This window comes from Cryptomeria japonica, chromosome 4 (genome assembly GCF_030272615.1).
Source record: "Cryptomeria japonica chromosome 4, Sugi_1.0, whole genome shotgun sequence".
NCBI lineage: Eukaryota > Viridiplantae > Streptophyta > Pinopsida > Cupressales > Cupressaceae > Cryptomeria > Cryptomeria japonica.
Window position 1 is genome coordinate 570,233,734 of NC_081408.1, and position 22,549 is coordinate 570,256,282.

The window sequence follows — 22,549 nt, forward strand, 5'->3', positions numbered from 1 at the left end:
TTTTGGAAAACGGTTAAAAAAGAAAAAAATGACAAACACTGCAAAGACCTCAATGTTTATGTACTGGTACAAGCTTCAGCTTGTGAAGAAGAAGATGAAGTAGAAACAGAAGAGGAAAAGAAAGTGGAACTTGCTATGGTCATTCCTAGGTATGTAAGTCCGCATCGTGATTTGAAGCAAATCATAGGAGAAAAAGATGTAGGAATACTTACAAGGAGAAAGGTGAAAGAAAACTCTTGCATGATTTCAAAATTTGAGCCTAAGGCCACTAGAGAGGCACTTACTGATGAAGAATGGATAAAGGCAATGGAAGAGGAGTTGGACTAGATAGAGAAGAATGCAACATGGTCCTTGGTATCCAGACCGGAACACAAGAATGCCATTGGTACCAAATGGGTCTTTAGGAATAATCTAAATGAAGAAGGCATAGTGGTAAGGAACATGGCAAGACTTTAATTCAAAGGATATGCTCAGGAAGGAGAAGACTATGGAAAAACCTTTGCCCCAGTGGCTAGACTGGAAGGTGTCCAAATGCTACTTGCATTTACAACATTCAAAGGATTCAAGGTATACCAGATGGATGCCAAGTCTGCATTCTTGAATGGAATCCTAGAAGAAGAAGTGTATATTGAGAAACCAGATGGGTTTTCTTTATCAGAAGATAGTAACATGGTGTGTAGATTACACAAGGCCCTATATGGATTGAAACAAGAACCAAGAGCATGGCATGAATAGTTACACTCTCATCTTGTGAAGATAGGATTTTAGAGAACAAGTGAGGAAAACATATACCTAAAATTTGAAGGTGATTAGATATTGACCTATGAAGTATTTGTAGATGACATAATCTTCGAAGGAGATGATGAAATGAAGAAAAAGTTTGAGATGTCTCTCATTGGAGAGATAAAGTTATTCATTGGTCTACAAATTCAACAGATGAAAGAAGGAATCTTCATTATCCAGTCCAAGTATATCAAAGAGGTATTGAAGAGCTTTATCATGGAGGAGAGGAAATCGGTTGGGACACCGATGGTGACTAGCTGCAAACTGACCAAGGAGGATGATTCAACGTTGGTGAATGAGAAGGAGTACCAGTCAATGATCGGTAGGATGCACTATGTGGAGCACAATAGACTAGATATTGCTCATGCAATGGGCATAGTGGCCCATTTTCAGATGAGTCCAAGAGAATCCCACTTGGTAGCGGTAAACAAGATTCTTAGTTACCTGAAAGGCATAGTTGATTATGGATTGTGGTATCCATACAATGGCGAATTTGATCTCAAGGTGTTCATAGATGCAGATTGGGCAGGTAATGTGGATAACCAAAAGAGCACAACTGGTGGAGTGTTCTTCCTTGCTGGAAGACTAGTCTCATGGACGACCAAGAAGCAGAATTTTATTTCCCAATCTACAACTGAAGCAGAGTATGTGGCAACATTTATGAACTACACTCAGGTAATCTGGATGAAGCATGTATTGAATGACGTCAAAGTAACTATATCTGAACCAGTGGGTATTTTCTGTGATAATACTAGTGCAATAAACATTTCCAAAAATCTAGTATTGCATGCTAGGACTAAACACATTGAGCTCAAGTATCATTTCTTGAGAGAAAAGGTTCAGAATAAAGAGGTTGTATTAGAACATGTTTCCAGTAAGGAGCATCTAGAAGACATATTCACTAAGCCCTTACCAAAGACTACATTTACCTATTTGAGAGGTGAATTAGGGGTTCTGCCGCTTCATGAAGTAAATTAAAGTTGTGTTCTCCACACCAGTCAAGTACTACCATGTGAGATCTTACAACATTGATGTGTTGAAGGATGCTAATCCATAGGGGGAGCAACATAGTGTAGATTCGAATCTTGTGCCTCCACTTTGGCATTGTTGTCAAAGGGGGAGAAGATATCTAATCATGTATGGGGGAGAAGATATATTGTTTGGAGAGAAGATATCTGATGATGAAGACATATGGCAGAGTGCACACTAACCAGTCCAGATGGTAGTGGTTGTGATCTTTGAACCTATATATGACAACCGGTATATGTTATTGAGCATGGTACAGATACTTAGCAATGATACACTGAGTATTGCCATCAATGCCAAAGGGGGAGATTGTTGGCATATGATGAAGTAGTGACAATGTATATTATCATTGATGTTAATATATGCTCAAGTAGGTGAATTGGTATGTACCTGTATGAAGATTGGAAGTGGTTAAGGTCAACTGGGATGGAGTGGACCAGTGTCAAGATTCACTAATTGTGACTACTGGTTGGTAGTCTCTATTCAGATCTAGGGTTTTTGGTATGGCCTGTGTGGTGCAACCAATGGTATTTTGTGAATGATAAGAATAAGGATCGAGATGCCACATCAGCTATGTGCACGTGAAGAATTTCCTAGAGGATCTTTTGCATAAAGATCGAATGCATTGAATGCCTATCTTGGGAATGCGCCTGATGGGTTACTATTTTCTAGATGCGGTGAAAATTGGACGATGCAAAATGTCTTGAGATCTGTCTTAGATCATTTCATTTTATGAAATGTGTTTGCATGGTCAGGATTGGACCACTTGTAATTGTAAACCTAAAATATTTAAGGTTTAGGGTTTATGTTGCCGACCTAACTTTGGTCTATAAGGTCGATGAGTTTTGTTATTGTTGTTGTTGGAAAAAGTTGTGGGTGTGTCCACATGTTGGAGATTAGATACTTGCCAAACCAGAGTGAGGAATCTCTAGAGTGTGATTGCAGAGTAGAGGAACTGAAAAGGATCTACTTTAGCAAGGAGTGTTGTTATCAGATTGGAGTTTTACCTGTTGTCTTCTAACCATTTGAACAAAAGGAAAATACCTTGACCAGGTAGCTTTAACAGGCTTTGTTGTAAATTCTCTAACTAGGTGGCTCAAGTTCTTTGAGTTATTTAAATCCTCTAGCGAGGTAACGTTTAATAGGATTTCAACCTTTAACAAGGTATATAGCCATCCCTTAACTGGGTGATCCCTAACAGGATCGGTTCCTAATAGAACCTTATTGTAAAGTCTTTAACCAGACTAGGCTCCTAACAGTGCAGACTTCAAAAGAGTTCAAAACAAACTTGTAGGTTTTTCCCATTTGGGTTTCCACATGAAAAATCTTTGTGTTATGGGTTGTGATTTTTTCATGTGATGATTGTGTGTTTCTGATTAAGTTAGTTATGGAAGCAGTGTTAAATGGGTCTAGTATTGTAGATAAAACTCATGCATGATTATATCAGTAAAGTAGTCATAAAAAATTGAGATTTGGGGAATGTTGTTTCAAGTATCTGTGTTTAACTGGTATAGCCATGGTTATGCTCAGTGGTGAAGACAACTAGTCAGTTGTGTTTTAATATGATAAAGTGTTGTGAAGTTTTTATGTGTACTAATTTGCCCTCCCCCCTCTCAGTACCGGTCAGGACCTGAGTTGCTCATCATTATTCATCATCTTACACATACAATTCTTTAACACAATATCAATGCAATGGAAGTACAAAATACTATATCTTCTTTCACATAGAATTATGACCTAACATTACATAAAGGAATAACTAATACATAAATGAATATATTGTATGAAATTCACCTAACTATTACATCATAAGAAGATACATAACATAAGGGCACATGTTTTCTTTCACAATACATAGCATAGGAATAAATGAAATTTTTTATAAATATAAAGTATCTTTATACATAGTCTTATAGAAGTCAGCTCCAAGAATAATCACATGAAGAAGAATCCAAGAATCCAATCAATGCATGCTAGAATCCAAAAATAACATCCCAATGGAAGAAGGCATAAAACTATTGGCAAATGCACACTCCAATGAGAAATTGTAGGTGATTGAAGCTTTTGTCATTGAAGGAAACCTTACAATCATATGTTACCGGCAAGACAATATACTGGCACCAGCAGTGACAGACTCTATACTAGCACATAGGACACGAGCAGACAAAGGAAGGATACCGGCACCCTGGCTAATAGGAATTTTGTTTATAATGTATTTTGTAATTAATTGTAAAATCATTGTAAGCCAACATGGCGAGTTGTAATATGACTCATATATGTATGAGATCATTGTAGAACATTTTGTAATAGTATGATAGGCAAAATAAGGCAGACCTAATATACAAATTATACGTTAAGGGTTTATGTATGAAGCAGATCTAAAACCGGTACTAGATCTGGCATAGCAGATGCTAATTTGAAGCAGTAAAAGACATTGGATTTGTATAATCCATTTTGTAAGTTAGTGTGACTTCTTATTTTGTATTTGAGCAGTGAGCTCTAAGCACTTGGCCTTCCTGCATGTGCAGGCCCCTATTGTAAGAGTAATATTCACTTATTGGCCAGTAAGCGAATATTGTGGGTCACAAATCCCACCGAGGTTTTTCCCACACCGGGTTTCCTCGTTAAACTACTGTGTTATGGTGTGCTTTTCATGTGGTTGTTGTTATCTTTGTTTTCTTCATTATTTTTGGTTTACCAGTATACTGTATTGATATGTTTTACATGTTTTAAATCAAGTAAATTCTATAAGCGGTTAGATACTGATTCACCCCCCCTCTCAGTATCTTTGGGAATCCTAACAATTGGTATTAGAGCCCGGTCTTCTATTTTCAGAAGCCTAATAGCTTGAGGAAGATCTCGCAACTGGTAGAGATGGATAACTTGATGAAATAATTGGAAACAGCTCTTTCAGACTATGATACAAAAAAATTGAAGAATATCAAACTTGAAGATGATTTAAAAGTTGCTCAGGATATCATTCAAGCACTTCAAGAAAATTACACTATAGCAAGGAATAAAAGAAGAGAAATTTGTGAGAAGATGCAAAAAGAGGGAGATGAAAAGGAAACTCTTAATGATCCAGTAAATAAACTAAGACAAGAGATAAGTACAACATAGAATGAGATGCAGGATATGACTATGAGATTTTGCAAAGAAATTGAAGATAGGAAGAAAAATGAAGAAGATCTGACTAGAAGACTGAATGATGTTGCAAATGAAAACACAAGACTTAGCTATGAAAATGATATATTGAAGACAGATCTGATGCACAAACAAAATGACTCAAATGAACTTTTGAGACAGAAAGAAATCTTGGAAAGAGAACTGGCTACTGCAAATCAGCACAAGGAGAAATTCAAGAAAATCTCAGAAGAACTTGGTGACATGCTGAAGAATCAGAAACCAAATAGTGACTCTAACGGCCTTGGCTTTGAAGCTAGTGAAAGCTCTGGTACTACAAACACACATGATCATAGCAAACTGGTAAGACAACCTACTGCTTATAAATTTAATGGCAAATGCTTTAACTGTAACAAGTATGGTCATAGAGTAAATCAATGTAGATCTAGAAATTATCAGAACACCAATACACCCACTGGTCAATGTTCTAAATGCAACAAAGTTGGTCATAATTCAGAGAATTGCAGAATGAATGTAAGATGTTATGTTTGTGGAAGATTTAGACACTTATCTAATCAATGCAGAACACACACCGACATAGGATATGGGAAAGCAATTCAGAAAAATAATGTGACTTGTTATGCCTATAACAAGATTGGACACATTGCTAAATTTTGTAGAAGCAAGTCCTCACTGGCAAATAACAAAGGTCCTAGTTTGAAAGGTAAAGAAAAGGTTGAAGAGGTAAAGCAAGAATTCTCAAAACAATTGATTAGAAAATCAAAGCAGAATGTTGATGGGAATACTCCTCCACCGACAGGAGACTCCTCATCTAATTGAAGGAAAATCCTTTTGAGGGTTTAGCAACTAAATGTAAAAACATGCTATTATTCCCTCGGTTGATGGTGAGAAATTGAGATTACTTCTTTACTGGTAGATAAGTTAAGTTGTGACTTAATCGGCAAGCATTAAATGTGGCAGGTGAAGAAAATAACATTATAAAACAAGTGTTTTGGCTCCATTTTCATTTCATCGATCATTCAAATCTTTGAGAGCGCGAAAATCCCGAGCAAAGGCATTCCAAGCAAAGAAGCAAAACAATCTATCAAATCTTTCATCCCTAAGGTAGATTAAGGTATTTATAGCTATGGCATCCTCATCTACTCCTGAATTTATTGCAAACCCTAGTATTGTTGAAGTTATTAAATGCCCTAGACCCGTATTCTAGCTAGTTCCCAAAATTATGAAGAAAGATGATAATTTAGGTGAATTTTCTCAAATACCTAAAGGGGTAGTATATGATGAAGACCCTAGAATGTATATACACTGTCATATTGATGAACTAGGTGATGAGGAAATTAAGAATATGTATGAATCTGTGATTTGTGATGAATCGGGAAATGTCAAACCTGAACACAAGATAATAGAAACCCTAGGTTTTACAAAAATCCTTAGTATCCCTGATTTTCCCAAGGATATCATAAGAATTGTGCTAAACAGGGTTCATGGTGAATTCTTTTGGTTGGACTCTATTCACAAGATTACTAAAGAAGCAGTAAAGGTTGTGACAGGGTTACCCTCCATCAGCAATAGACTTGACAAAACTAAGAAGGTCTCAAATGATATTGTGATAAACTTAACCGGTGCAACATTCGACAAAAGGTCTCTAAGGGTAAATGATGTAACGAATATCAATGTCAAATTTATTAGTATGATCTTAGGTTACAAGACTACACATGCAAATAGGTTAAACTCAGTTTCTAGCCTATGCATTAAAAGTTCCTATGATATGGTAAATGATAATGCAAGGATAGACATATGTGAATGGCTTAAAGATGAACTAATTGACAATTTGGGAAAGATAAAGAAAGACAAGAAAGGAACATTCAGATTTGTAAACCTACTTGTTTGTTTGATGCTATATATAACCAAACAAGTACTCGGTATTGGCACCAAAGAATCTGGATATGATATACCGATAGGAAAACAACTATCAGTATTATTGAACAACATGGGAGAGAACATGGAAAAGAACTTAAATGACTATTTTGAGGCATTGAAAGATCAAATGAAAACACGAGTAAGGTTATCACAAGCTATTGTAGATAAGTACCAAACGGAAATTTGTTTTGTAATAAAGAAAGATGAAATTTGGATGGAGGCAGTTGTTCCTAGAACCATGTGGGTCACTAAAATGAGGTATGAGACTGATGACAACATAATAGAAACCTATGCAAAATCCCTCCTAGAACCTCCTAAGGAACCTAATGAAGAAGCATTTGGCAATGTTGAAACTATAGAAAGTCAAATTCAATCAAAGAAAAGAGTTAAAAAGGTTGAGGCAACCGTTAGAAAAGGAACCCGATAGGCAAAAGCTATTAAAGAAGATGTGCTAAAGCAAACCAGTATAACTGAAGGTGAATTAGAAGCAATCCAATCGGAAACACACCTTTCACCGATAGGAACTTCCTCAGAAAGTGACATGCCTACAGTATTCAAGAGAGTTGAGAGGAACAGAAAACCTTCACCGACACCTTCTCCTACACCAAAAAGATAGAAGCAACAGGCAGTAAGGCCCCCAACAAAGAAATTAACTCCAAAGAAAAAGAAGTTGACTCCAAAGAAAAAGAAGTTGACTCCTAAGAAGAAATCAAAACAATCTATAGCTCCTATTGATAAATTACTAGATGAAATTACCAAGGATGGCAAGTTGAAGAATATCAGCAAACTGTATAACACACTATCCACTGATGACAAGGAGAAAGTAGAGAACAATGTAATATTACACTTAGATATTTTTAAGAAATTTTTGATGCAAGTTGTTGATGAAATACCGACAGATCTATACAATAGACTAGAAGCTAGAAGATTAGCTATTGTTGAGCTTGATAAGAAAATAAAGATTGAAAAATTACTTGTTGTACATCTTGTTAACTCACCTAATGAGATAGATCAATTGATCTTTGAGGCTAACCGATCAATATTTTCAACTACTCATCGACATGTAGCACTAATGGCAGGGAGAGTGAATCAGATAACAGAGGAAATAATAGGTGCATGGGATATATTCCTAGTAGAAAAAGAAAAACAAGAAGAGTATCAAAAACCTAAAACCTTCAAGGTATACCAAAAGGATAGGGACAAAGGAAAAGGCAAGGTTGGTGGACCTCCCAGTATAAAGATAATAGACAACTTACCCTCACCGCCTCTAGATACTCCACCAGTAGACACTAGTAACAATCAACCGGCAATAGAAAGTATGGACACACCACATGAGGATACAAATCCTAATTCTGAGGTGTTGTACACAATGAATATCGACACACAGGAAGTCAACATTGTGGTTGATAAGGAAACAAGTAAGAAAAGAGATGTGGCAACTGAGCCACTGGTAAAAATCACAATAGCTAAGACAAATGTTGAACATATAGTTGGAGACATAGAAATTGGGAATGAGCAACAAACTGAACAAACAATGGATACAAGAAAAATTGTTAGCACTTGTATTGAGAAACTGATTGAAAACATTTCAAGGGCAAGCACAGAGAAACTGGTAGAAAATACAGAGTCACAAGCAGAGAAACCGGCAGTGGATACCACTAAAAAATCATCAGAGGCACCATTAGAGAAACCATCAATAGAGAGCACAAAGAAATAGGAAGAACAACAAGTTCATTCACAAGTACATTTAGAGACAGTGCCACCGGCTACAACTGAAAAACCTAAACCTTTGGTAGCTGAAATGGAGACACAAGCTGATCCTCCAGTAAAAGAGGAAAGCAATGCTATTATCACCACCGGTGGATTAAAAATTGTGAAGTCAGCTGGACAGACATCCAGAATCTCCATATCTCAATTCAGACCAACAAATGTGACAGAGGTACTGCTAGATTCAATTGAGAAAATAACAGATTGTAATGTACTAGCATATAAGGCTATTGATGACACCATACCAATTTTGAAGATGATAGCTCCAAAGTGTAACATAGACAACAAAGATTTTTTGATCCAATTAGACACATTGTCTAAATATATAACCGGTAATCTAATAACATTGGACAAAATAAATAAGGATACATTTAAGGAGAGATTGATAAAGGAAAAAGAAAAATTCTTTGAGGATATAGTTAAGAAAAACAAGGGAGAGATAGACACCCTTTTACCGGAACTCAATGAAATCATTTTTGACTTCAAGAAACTATATAGGGATACATGCAAAATGGATGTATTAACAGAAGATCTTGACAAAGAAATCAGAAAGACACAGGATAAAATTAATAATATTGTTGACAATCTGATTGGGACATCAAATTCATTTTTGGAATTAGAAAAGAAAATTGCAAAGCAAGAAGAGAAAATCAGGAAACTAGAAAATAAAAAACAAAGAATAAAGGACAAATCAAAGGACTTAAAATGTCGACTTAGTCCAAGATTAGAGTATCTTATTTCTTTAAGAAAATAAATATATGAGGCTCTGGTTCCCGGACTAAAGACACTGGAAGAGAAAATGCACATTTTCAACAGTACAGTGCAGAGAACCCATGAGGCTATAAAAGATAGTAAAACATTCAGCAATGACATCATTTCAATTTTGACAGATATTTTTTCAAAGTTTAACCCACCAGTTACAAGAAACCAAATAGGACTCCACTGATAACGAATGACAACCTTTGTCATTGATGTCAAAGGGGGAGTAGAGGCTATGAGAAAAATGATCAACAAATGGCTCATCAGCTCAGGGGGAGCTCATATTTTTTTTGGTAAGACAATTCTGGTAGACTCATTTTTGGATGACACTTTTTGGATTTTTCTCATGAGTGTTGCCATCAATGCCAAAGGGGGAGATTGTTGGCAAATGCACACTCCAATGAGAAATTGTAGGTGATTGAAGGTTTTGTCATTGATGGCAACCTTGCAATCATATAATACCGGCAAGATAATATATCGACACCGGCAGCGACAGACTCTATACTGGCACACAGGACACTGGTAGACAAAGGAAGGATACCGGCACCCTGGCCGACAGGAATTTTGTTTATAATGTATTTTGTAATTAATTGTAAAATCATTGTAAGTCAACATGGCGAGTTGTAATATGACTCATATATGTATGAGATCATTGTAGAACATTTTGTAATAGTATGATAGGTGAAATAAGGGAGACCTAATATGTGAATTATAGGTTAAGGGTTTATGTATGAAGCAGAGCTAAAACCGGTACTGGATCTGGCATAACAGATACTAATTTGAAGCAGTACAAGACATTGGATTTGTATAATCCATTTTGTAAGTCAATGTAACTTCTTATTTTGTATTTGAGCAGTGAGCTCTAGTCACTTGGCCTTCTTGCATGTGCAGATCCCTATTGTAAGAGTAATATTCACTTATTGGCTAGTAAGCGAATATTGTGGGTCACAAATCCCACCAAGGTTTTTCCCACACTAGGTTTCCTCATTAAACTACTATGTTATGGTGTCCTTTTCATATGGTTGTTGTTATCTTTGTTTGCTGCATTATTTCTGGTTTACTGGTATACTGTATTGATATTTACATGTTTTAAATCAAGTAAATTCTATAACCAGTTAGATACTGATTCACCCCCGCCTCTCAATATCTTTGGGAATCCTAACAAAAACCACTTGACCATGTGGAACCATAAGGAACCACTCCCTGTGCTAGGAGATGACACAAGTTCCCACTCACACTCTAGATCTAGGATGACACCAAGCAACCAAAGGATAACTTTTTGCACATCACACAACCAAAACAAGACTTAAGAATAATAAAACTTCCAACATAAAATCTCCAGAGGCATAGGGAAGGAGTTTCATCACATGCAACCATAATGGGAACCTGGGAGCCTCTCTCGACATCCATAATGCCAATGCGGAGCCATCTCAACCTTGAAGGAGTAAGGGATATTAGCTTACCTGGATCACCAAGGTCTTCTCGACCATTCCCAGATGAGTACAAACACATCAGGGATATACGTTGAGGTCACAAACCATTTCTTATCTTATTATGGTGAATTAGTATTACCCAACCTTCATAGAATCAATTAATTAAATTATCACTTGATTACAAGATAAACTCCCAATGAGATATTTTGGCAGTCTAGACCCCAGGTAACTTGGATGTCTACTCCCGACGACCCTAGTCACTCACTTGGAAGCCCACTCCCCCTAGCATTCACCTAGACCTTAGGGTACAACACATACACAACATAATATAACATAACCAAAGGCTCTCAGATGCATCATAACCTAGATAACCAAGGTTAAACATCAAATAATAATCTCCAAGAACATGAACAACATATACCAATATCACAAGCTTACAAAGGCAACCAAGAATCCTTAAACATCAAGAATCTCATTATAAAAAATATTTAACATGAGCCCAAAGAATAACAACAAGGCATTGCTCATCTTGCTTAGTCTAATAGTGAAATCAATCATCTCAAATCATTAAATCAAGAATACAATGTCACAGGGATATACTCATTCACGACAATGCACAAGCATAAGAGTCTAAATACCAAAATTCTCAATAACCAAAATAAAGAATAAAATCCCAGCGAATACATTAACCATATATTTTTCACAGACATGAACAATACAATATTTTCAAATCAAATTGCATAAGAAGTATTTAAAATCCCCAACCTAGAAAATATAAGTTATGGAATGCAAAATTATTATAGAAGCGACAAGCCAAATCTTAAATCCACCATAAAAAATCGCAACCTCAACCAAATCCAATCCAAGCTCCAAAAGCCAAATCAATAATTCTTGGAAAATTCTCTAGCCAAGCCACACACACAACAAACTCAAATCTCCCAATAAATAGAAATTGATCAAAAACTATACAACTTCTCCAACCAATAAAAATAATCCAAAATATAATATTTCACACCAACCATGCCAAATATTGAGGTAGAACAATATAAAATAATATTATTTAACTTACCCGAATATCTCTAACAATAATAAAAAAGGGTAGGTAGGATAAATAATTATATAATAGATAAATAATCAAATGAAAAATAATATTTCTTACCAGCCATCTCAAAAATTAAAACAACAATAATATAAAATAATATTATTACAATCTCCAAACTCACAACCAATAATGGGAGAGGGTAGGTAAGATAAATAATAAATAAATAAATGGGTAGGAAAAGTAAACAATAATAAATAATAAATAGTCCCATTAACCGATAAATAAAATAGAAAGGGCTAATATAAAATAAATAAATCAAATGCCCAATAAATGTTAAACCATAAAATAATATAAATAAATAAACAAGCAATTAAATAATAATATCTTCACAACCACAACTCCCAAGAGGGCCAACCATAATAAGGGGTAAGTAAAGAAATAATAACAAATAAATAACCAATAAATAAATAGATAGATAATAATTAATAATAAAGAAAATAAATAGCCCCCACGGGTTAGAGTAGTTGGTCTTAAGTCTTGGGTTTTCTCCCTGGGGTCTTGGGTTCAACTCTCTCTCCCAGTCACAGACACCTCACCCCCAACTCCCCTCACATATAAAATATAATAGTAAATAAATAATATTTCATGCATAATTATAAATGCCAAATATTATGATCCACAAAATAACATTAATAAATAATAACCTTCAATAATTAAATCGGCAATTATATTTAAATATTAATACCATTCATTAATTTAGTTTAAGATTAATGAATTATATAAAACAATTAATTAATTTATGATTTAATTAATAATCACAAATTAATATTAAATATTTATATCAACTATTTATTTAATTTTTTTTATTATAAACTATGTAAATCCATTAATTTTAATTTAACATTATTAAACTATATAAATCAATTTAATCAATTAATTAATTAATTAACAATTAAACCAATCAATAATCATACACAACAAAAAAATCCAACATAGGATAACTCAAGAAACCACTTCACACTAGGCAACAACTTGCACCAAGACACTAAACTAACAAGGGTGATCAACTTAAACCTAGAGTATAAAGTGGGTTTTCATGTCATCTTCGATCAACTTGCCATTGGGATAAAGACACTCTTAGACCTATGGAGCCAGATGGAGTCCATTTCTGGTATCTACAAACCTGTCACCACCAATACATATACAACATCATATGCAATAACATATAACGTAAATAAACATGAAAGTGAAGAGAATCACAACATTGTATCATGCTTGCAATGAGTGATATGACATCGTCTCTATCACGAATACACTTAGAAGATAGTCACAACAATCAAGCACTATACAACTCAAATAACTAGAAGACAACTGAGAGGGGGGGGGTGAGTCAATTGTCAACAGATTATAGAATTTTAAGAATTCAAATCCTTATTACTTGAACACATAAAATCAATACAGGAATGCATAAACCAAATACCAGAATAAGTGATATAGCAATTAAACATAAACATAAATCACAGAACATTTACCATTCATCCAAAACACATGACACCAAGATTTGTACATGGAAAACCCGATAAAGGGAAAAACCATGGTGGGAAGCCTACCCACAGTTAGCTAATACTTCTACAGTAAGTATGTGATTACAATATGAGGGGCCTACACATGTAGGAAGGCCAACAACCTAGAGAGCACTCCTCATCACAAAAAGGAGCCTCACTGACTACAAAATAAATCCAGACTGCAATCCAGAAAAAAGAGCGAACTACAAAGATAACATCTCCTATGCCTGAGAACAATTATGGTTAAGCTCAGTCATAGAGGTCTTAAACCTCTCTTACCAATCCAATTTGATCACCTATGATTGACCAAAACCTCTGGATATGATTACAACATTACTCGCACACAGATAAACCTATAACCCCCATACCATGATCTACAAAGAGATCTTACACCATATTTATACCAACCCGGGACCTAAACAATTAGGTCAGCCACCTAAAAGATAATACAATAAGTTTATAACATAAACTTGCAATCCAATGATAAGCCAACTCGGCTTAGGCTGGAAACAATGTAAACCAATCATTAAATCCCACCGGTAATGCATCAGGATCATCCTCCAACACGTTACATAAACTGGTCCATAACCTAGATAACAACCGATCCAAAATAGGTCACCATAAACCAAATCCAACACCACAAATCAATAGGAACATGAACAAGATAACCAACAGCATCCTAAAAGACATCTAAAAGCCATACCAACACCACTTATCACGTGCATCAAAAGATCTCCAACAAACCTCTTCCAGTAAAACCCTTACAGGTGACCAAAAGGTTTACTAGAACAAATGATAGTATCTGAGTCATCAAATCCCAAACCAACTATCTTTATACACATCTGAATAGCATGAATGACAGATCGAAATCAATTCCACAAACCAAAGCATACCGGATCATACCAGATCAATATCATAATCCAACCACTCTACCAGAACCAATCGGAAACTAGTAAACAACCAAAACATCCGGTGTTGGCATCAATGAAAAAACATAAATGCAACACATATCCTTGAAATCACCAACAATCTCGCCCTTTGGCATTGATGGCATCACTAGATGTGAAAAACATCCAAGTGCTAAGAAATGTGAAACAAGTCTCCCCCTATGGAAGACAACCAAAAATCTCCTAGAAAATGATATAGCAACGAAGCTCTAAACCAAACTCCCTTAATGAATATATCTCTCCTATATTTTTTTCACAAGAATAACTCTCCCCCTTTGACATCAATGCCAAAGATCTAACATAAATATCAAAGAAAAATCATAAATCCTTTTATTCTTACAGCTGACTACTCCCCCTAAGTAGTAGCATGACCACATCAATCTAGAATGAGTAATAGCTCTGATAATGCATATCGGACTGATGCAAATCAACATCACTCAGGTCTCTACCAGAGGGGCAGAAACCCCCAATCTATCTCTGAAGTACTCAAATGATTCTTTAGGCAAAGCTTTAGTGAATATGTCTGCAATCTTCTCTTTAGTGTTCACTTAAACTAGTCAAACTTCATTTGCTTCCACCTTCTCCTTCAAACAATTATACTTGATACATATATGCTTTGTCTTAGAATGAAATACCAAATTCTTTGATATATCAATAGCAATAGAGTTATCACGGTGAATAACTACCGGTTCATTACAATCCACCTTTATATCCTTCAACATTTTCTTCATCCATAGAACTCATGTACAGTTAGTAGCAGCAACAACATACTCAACTTCAGCAGTAGATAAAGAGGTACATGGCTATTTCTTGTTGATCCATGAAACAAGTTTCTTTCCAAGAAAGAAAGCTCCACTGGATGTGCTCTTTTAGTCATCAACATCTCCAACCCAATCTACATTTGTATATGCACATAATATAAAGTCATCATTTTTAGGATACGACAAACCATATTCAGTTGTTACCTACAAATACCTGAAAAATCCTTTTCACTGCACTGTCATGATTTTCTCTAGGATTACTCTGATATCTTGATAAAATACAAACTACATTCATTATATCCAGTCTAGTTTGAGTCAGATATAACAAACCTCCAATCATAGACTTGTACCTTGTAGGATTTATCAGTGCAGATGCATCATTCTTTGTCAATTTCTCACTTGTAACCATCAAAGTACCAACTGGTTTACAATTTTCCAACCCAAATTTCTTCAACAACTCTCTAGAATACTTAGTTTGATAGATGAAAATACCTTTATCAGTTTGAGTAATTTGCAAACCTAGGAAGAATTTCATCTCCCCAATCATAGACATATCAATTTTATTCTTCATATTGTTAGAGAACTCCATACACCACCTATCTTCACCTCAAAAAATGATATCATCAACAAAGACTAAAATAATCAATATGTCATCATCAGTTATCTTATAATATAAATTATTGTTAGCATTACCTTTGGTAAAATCAAGCTTCAAAAGATATTTATCCAGTCTTGCATACCAAGCTCTAGGGGCTTGTTTCAATCCATATAAAGCTTTATTTAACCTGCAAACCATATTTTTATCATATGAAAGTGAAAATCCATTAGGCTACTCAATATAAACTTCCTCTTCAAGATCTCCATTCAAAAATACACACTGAACATTCATCTAATAAACCTTGTAGTTCTTATGTGCAACATAAGCAATAAATAATCTCACAACTTCAACCTAGCTATTGGTGCAAAGGTTTCACCATAATCAATTCCTTCCTTTTGAGAATATCCTTTACAAACCAATCTAGCTTTATTCCTCACAACTTGTCCATCTTCATTCAATTTATTCCTAAAAACCCATTTAGTTCCAATAACATTCTTATTTTTAGGCCGAGGAACTAAAGTCCATGTGTTATTCTTTTCTATCTTATCTAATTCTTCTTCCATAACTTTTATCAAACATTCATATTTACAAGTTTCAATTACTGATGTCGGTTCAAATTGAGAAATAAAACATACCTCATCAACTGCCAACCTTCTTCTTGTCATCACTCCTTTTTTTTTTCTCTAATGATTTCATCTTCTGAATGATTCAACCTTACATACCTAGGAGTCTTCTGATTTTCTATTCCTCTGTCCTAATCTTCAGTTACTGTTGAATTTTTTGATACTGTCGGAGTAACTGGTTCAACATTTTGTTCCAGTGTAGGTGCTATTGGTTTAGTTATGATCATTTCCACTATCGGTTCTCTCTCATAAGTTCTGATTTGACTTTTGTTTTGCTCATCCACCTTGACATTTGTGCTCTCCACAATTCTCTACAAAATTTGTTATAACATCTATATGCTTTTCTTTCATTAGAATAACAAATAAATATTCCTTCATCACATCTAGGATCAAACTTTCTAGTGGAATCATCTCTTTTGATATAGCATTAACTACCAAAGATTCTGAAATACTTAACTGTCAGTGTATGACCAAACCATAATGCATAAGGTGCCTTATTAGTATCTCCTTTGATATGAACTCTATTGAATGTGTATACTATCATGCTTACATCTTCTCTCTAGTAGACATGAGGCATATTAGCTTCCATCATCATAGTTCTAGTTGCATCCAAGATAGTTTTGTTCTTCCTTTCCACAACTCCATTCTGTTGAGGTGTCTGGAGTGCAGGCAACTATCTCCTTATCCCATTCTTCTCACAATAGCTGTAAAATTCACTGGATGTGAATTCTCCACCATGATCTAACCTTAAGCACTTAATCTTCAATCCTATCTATATCTCAACTTTAGCTTTAAATATTTTAAACTTTTCAAATGCATCATACTTTTCCCTTAGAAAAGTAACCCACATCATTCTTGAATAGTCATCAATGGTTAGCATGAAATATCTATCACCCTAAAAACTTTTGATTCTAGCAGGACCACATAAATCAATATGAATAAAATCAGGAACATCATTAGATTTGTCTTGTATACTCTTAAAAGAATTTCTAACTTTCTTTCCCATTTGACATTCCTTACGTACCAGATTATAGGGCTTTACAATCTTAGGTATATCTCTAAATGCCTTAATAGAATTGATTTTCACAATGCAATCAAAATTCACATGACACAACCTCTTATGTCATAGCCAAATCTCATCAATTTGTGCAATCATGCATGTCTTCTCACCAGAGTTTAAATGAAAGATATTACCTTTAGTCTTTGTACTGGTTGCAATCTCCAATCTAGATCTGTTGATAATATTGCATTTTCCATCCTTGAACTGTAACTGAAATCCCTTATCCACCAACTATCCTACCCTTAAATGACTATTCCTTAAACCTTCAACATAATAAACATTATCAGTGTTATGCTTACCATTTACTGATATTGTTCCTCTTCTCTTGATCATGCATGCTTTGTCATCTCCAAATCTAACCAGACCACCATCAAATTTTTACATAGATAAGAACTTCCTTTTATCTCCAGTCATATGATGTGAACATCCACTGTCAATGACCCATTCACCCTTGTCTTCAATTTTAGCAGCGAGGGCCTTCTCTTTAGGTACTAGATCATCTTGCTTGATAGCCAAAATACCATTCTTTTCCATTGCCGGATCCACTCGCTGAATCTTGTGTTGGTTCATCATCACAATCAGTCACACCTTCATCATCTGCATAGTAACATGATTTGTCTTTATTCCTCCTATACTTATGCTTGTTCTGATAATCATGGTTAGGCCTAAAAGATCTTCTATCTTTTTCTTCAAATCTTGAATTCCTTTTAGGACATCTAGATGCAAAATGACCTATCTTATCACATGCAAAGTATTTAAAATATGATTTTCCTTCATACTTCCTGTCGGTCCTTTAGGTACTCTTCTAGCAAATAAGGCTTCAAGTTTCTCAAACTCTTCATCTTCTTTCTTCATATCCTCTAGTTCCTTGGCATATAAAGCTTTCCAATCACTCTTGCTGGTAGATGATGTAGATGCATGAAAAGTAGGTTCAGATTCACAGCTCCAAAAGGTCCGAATTCCTCAAGCTCAAAAGTAGATAATTTCCCAGCCAAGGTATCCTATTAACAGAGGTGTTTTCCATAATTATCAGCTCATTAATTATAGTAGCCTTCATTTGATAAGCCAGTGGCAAATCTCTCAGTACTTTAGAAAATATTTCATCTTCTCAGAGATCCACCACAACATTGAATTCCCAAAACAATCTTAGCGAACTCTCTCCGTAAAAGCAATAATCCTTTCATCTTCTTCCATCTTTAGGTTCTCATACCTCACCCAGTAACCATCAAGTTTAGATGTTTGAATAGTAGGGTCACCTTCATTTAGAGTCTCTAATTTGTCCCATATAGCCTTTGCAGTTAATTTGTCAGTTAGTCCCATTATTTGCTAATCAGAAAGTGCACACAAAAGGGCTTCTCTAGCTCTACAATCATTCTCAAGCTCCTTCTTCAGGCCTACTGGAGGAGCATTGCCAGATGCTGAATTAAAATGGGTTAGACCTTTCTCAGTAATCTCCCAAATTTACTATCCAAGACATCTCAGATGAGTCTCCATCTGAATCTTCCATACCCTATAATTTGTTCCATCAAGCCTAGGAATTTCTCTTCGAAAAATAGCTGCAGATGTATTTGATGAACTTGAACTTTTATATACCATAGGATCTTCCTCAAGAAGTTAATATTTTACAAAGAGGACCAAGCTCTGATACCAATTGTTGGACAACTCGAATAACTGAAGGACAACTGAGAGGGGGGTGAATCAGTCGCCAATATATTACAAAACTTTAAGCATTCAAATCCTTATTACCGAAACACATAAACTCAATACCGGAATGCATAAACCAAATACCAAAATAACTGATATAGAAATTAAACATAAACATAAATAACATAACAATTACCATTCATCCAGAACACATGACACCAAGATTTATGCATGGAAAACCTGATAAAGGGAAAAACCACGGTGGGAAGCCTACCCACAGTCAAATAATATTTCTGCAGTAAGTATGTGATTACATATGAGGGGCCTGCACATACAGGAAGGCCAGCAACCTAGAGCGCACTGCTCATCACAAAAAGGAGCCTCACTGAGTACAAAATAAATCCAGACTACAATTCAGAAAGAAGAGTGAACTGCAAAGATAGAATCTCCTATACCTGAGAATAGTTTTGATTAAGCTTAGTACCAGAGGTCTTAAAACTCTCTTACCAATCCAATTAGATCACCTGTGATCAACCAAAACCTCTGCATATGATTACAAAATTATTTGCACGTAGATAAACCTATAACCCCCATACCATGATCTACAGAGAGATCTTACATCATATTTATACCAACCTGGGACCTAAATAATTAGGTCAACCACCTAAAACATAATACAATAAGTTTATAACATAAACCCGCAATCCAATGACCAACCAAGTCGTCTTATGCCAAAAACAATGTAATCAATCATTAAATCTCATCGGCAACGTGTCAGGATCATCCTCCAACATTTTACATAAACTGGTCCATAACCTAGATAACACCAAACCCAAAATAGGTCACCATAAACTAAATCCAACACCACCAATCAACAGGAACATGAACAAGATAACCAACAACATCCCAAAAGCCATCTAGAAGCTACACCAACACCACTTCTCACATGCATCAAAAGATCTTCAACAAATCTCTTCCGGTAAAACCCTTACCGGTGACCAAAAGACTTACTAGAACAAATGATAGTATCTAAGTCATCAAATCCCGAACCAACTGATCATGATATGCATCTAAATAGCATGAATGACAAATCCAAATCAATTCCACAAACCAAACCATACCAGATCAATATCATAATCCAACCACTCTATCAGAACCAACCAGAAACCGGCAAACAACTAAAACAACTGATGTTTCCATCAATGACAAAACATCAATGCAACACATAATCAATTCTTCCAAATTTCCAACAAGTACATCATAAAATATCATCAAATCAACATAAACAAATATTAACCATGCATATGAAATGAGTAGATATAGATCATCAAATAAGAGTCCATCGTCATCCTCATAAAACCATAATGTCAAGTGCAAATATAATATGTCTATCACCAATAAAGAAACATCCAAATCATAAGTAAATCCATAAACACCCAAGCATAGCATCACACAATAGCCTAAGCTATGCCAATATAGTCTATTGATGCACAAAAGGGAAAGACAAATCAGGGAGGGGCACTACATCCTACCCCCCTTGGGCTCGACTTACTCCTAAAATTCACAAAAGTTAGGTTTAGAACATATACATATTAATTTAAAACTTCTTAAACATAAACAAATTAAAATATTTACTTTTACACAATTACAAACAATATACCTAATCTTTCTCATTTAAGGATCCATCAATCAATAAATCTTCTTAATTTTAACATTTCCTAGCTCAAAGCAAGATAATGATAAAAAAAGTTTCCTTTCTACACTCCAATTATTCAAGGTGAATTTATTTCACAAGAGATAAAATAATTCACAATACTCCTACTAATTATGATAAGCATGCTAAGTCATTAAATTATTTTCAAGAAAACTTCATTTAATCCACATTTTCAAGACAAAACTATGATTTATGTCACTGAGTTAGCATCTATAAGCATGGATCATAATAATTCATACCATTTAGCATGTCAACACTCCTTTAACATTTATCTACATGCAAATAAGAAGACAGATATGCATTTTATGCAATATTTTACACAAAGGCACTCATTGAAGATAGAAAATCTACAGTTCATTTATGTTTAACTATTACAAACTTCTTAAATCCAAACACACTTCTATCTGATATTTCATAAAATCCAAAAATTTACCATTACCTTTCATCTATTAATATATGTATCTACTCAATTAATATTATCATTATTTAATTATTCGCTAAGTCTATTGATTTCCTTCGTGGTGTCCTCCCTTGCACATACTATCAGAGGTTCGATGTGAACATGATACAGATACATTTAACACAACACGGGGGCCTACAATACTTATCATTCAAAATGACCACTAGTGACAAAAACAACAAAAGGGAAAAGTCTAAAAGAAAAGATCATCAAATTCAACATTAAATCACGAAAAATTGTTGGCGAAATCAACAAGAAATAAAGTGTGACAAGTGCCACCATAAGAATGAAATAGATGAATGAAGAATTATAGAAATCTATAAACCAAATTAATTCCAATGGCACTTCATTCAATCACCAAGTAAATCAAGGCAATACATCCAACTCATCCAAATCTACATCACGAGGTGACCATTGTCATTCACACCAAAGGGAGTAAGTGCTACACAGCTTCCAAGGGTACAATTTCCTAGATGTGTTAGAGAGTGCACATGAGACCTTTAAGACCATAATTTTATTTGCATAGCCATATTCCTTTATTATTTTTAATGCAATGCATTCTCTTACATGAGTCTAAACATCTATTCTTAAGGAGAGAGGACATATACAAGGAAAGATAAAATGTCTCATACAAGTTGTTCATTTAGACATATTACAAACACTTCAAATTTTTGTCCATTAAGGATTTATAACAATTTAATACTATAAGAGAAACATTAGTTAAGAGACTATTCATAATTATGGTTTCTGGGAAGGGTTAGAGAGAGAACCCATCGCATAAACAAATAAAATCTTCAAAATTCTAATGTCCTTTTAAACACCAATCTCAAAAAATAATTCAAGTCAAAGAGAACACTATAGCACACCACACAAGAATAAGAGCAACAACCTTAACCAAAGATCCTAGTGTTTACAACACTAGCTTTGATACCAGATGTAATGTCCGCCAAAATACTCTAGAGAAATAAACCAAAATGTACTAACAAAGGAGATAACTTTTTTTTTCAAATAATCTTTACAACAATTCAACATCTAGAATACACATTAATTCCTTAAATTTATTTCCTCATTACTATATGCATGATATATATATGAACATAACCATGAAACCATATTACTCAAGCAGAATAACCAATCAATTATTAAATTAACTCCATAATTAAACCATGGAATGGATATCCATTCCCTAGGGTATCTGAATGTCACTACTTGACATAAAACCGACACATCACATAACCATTTAGAACATCATAATATAACCTACAACCTATCCATTTACTTTCCATTCAACTATATCAATTTC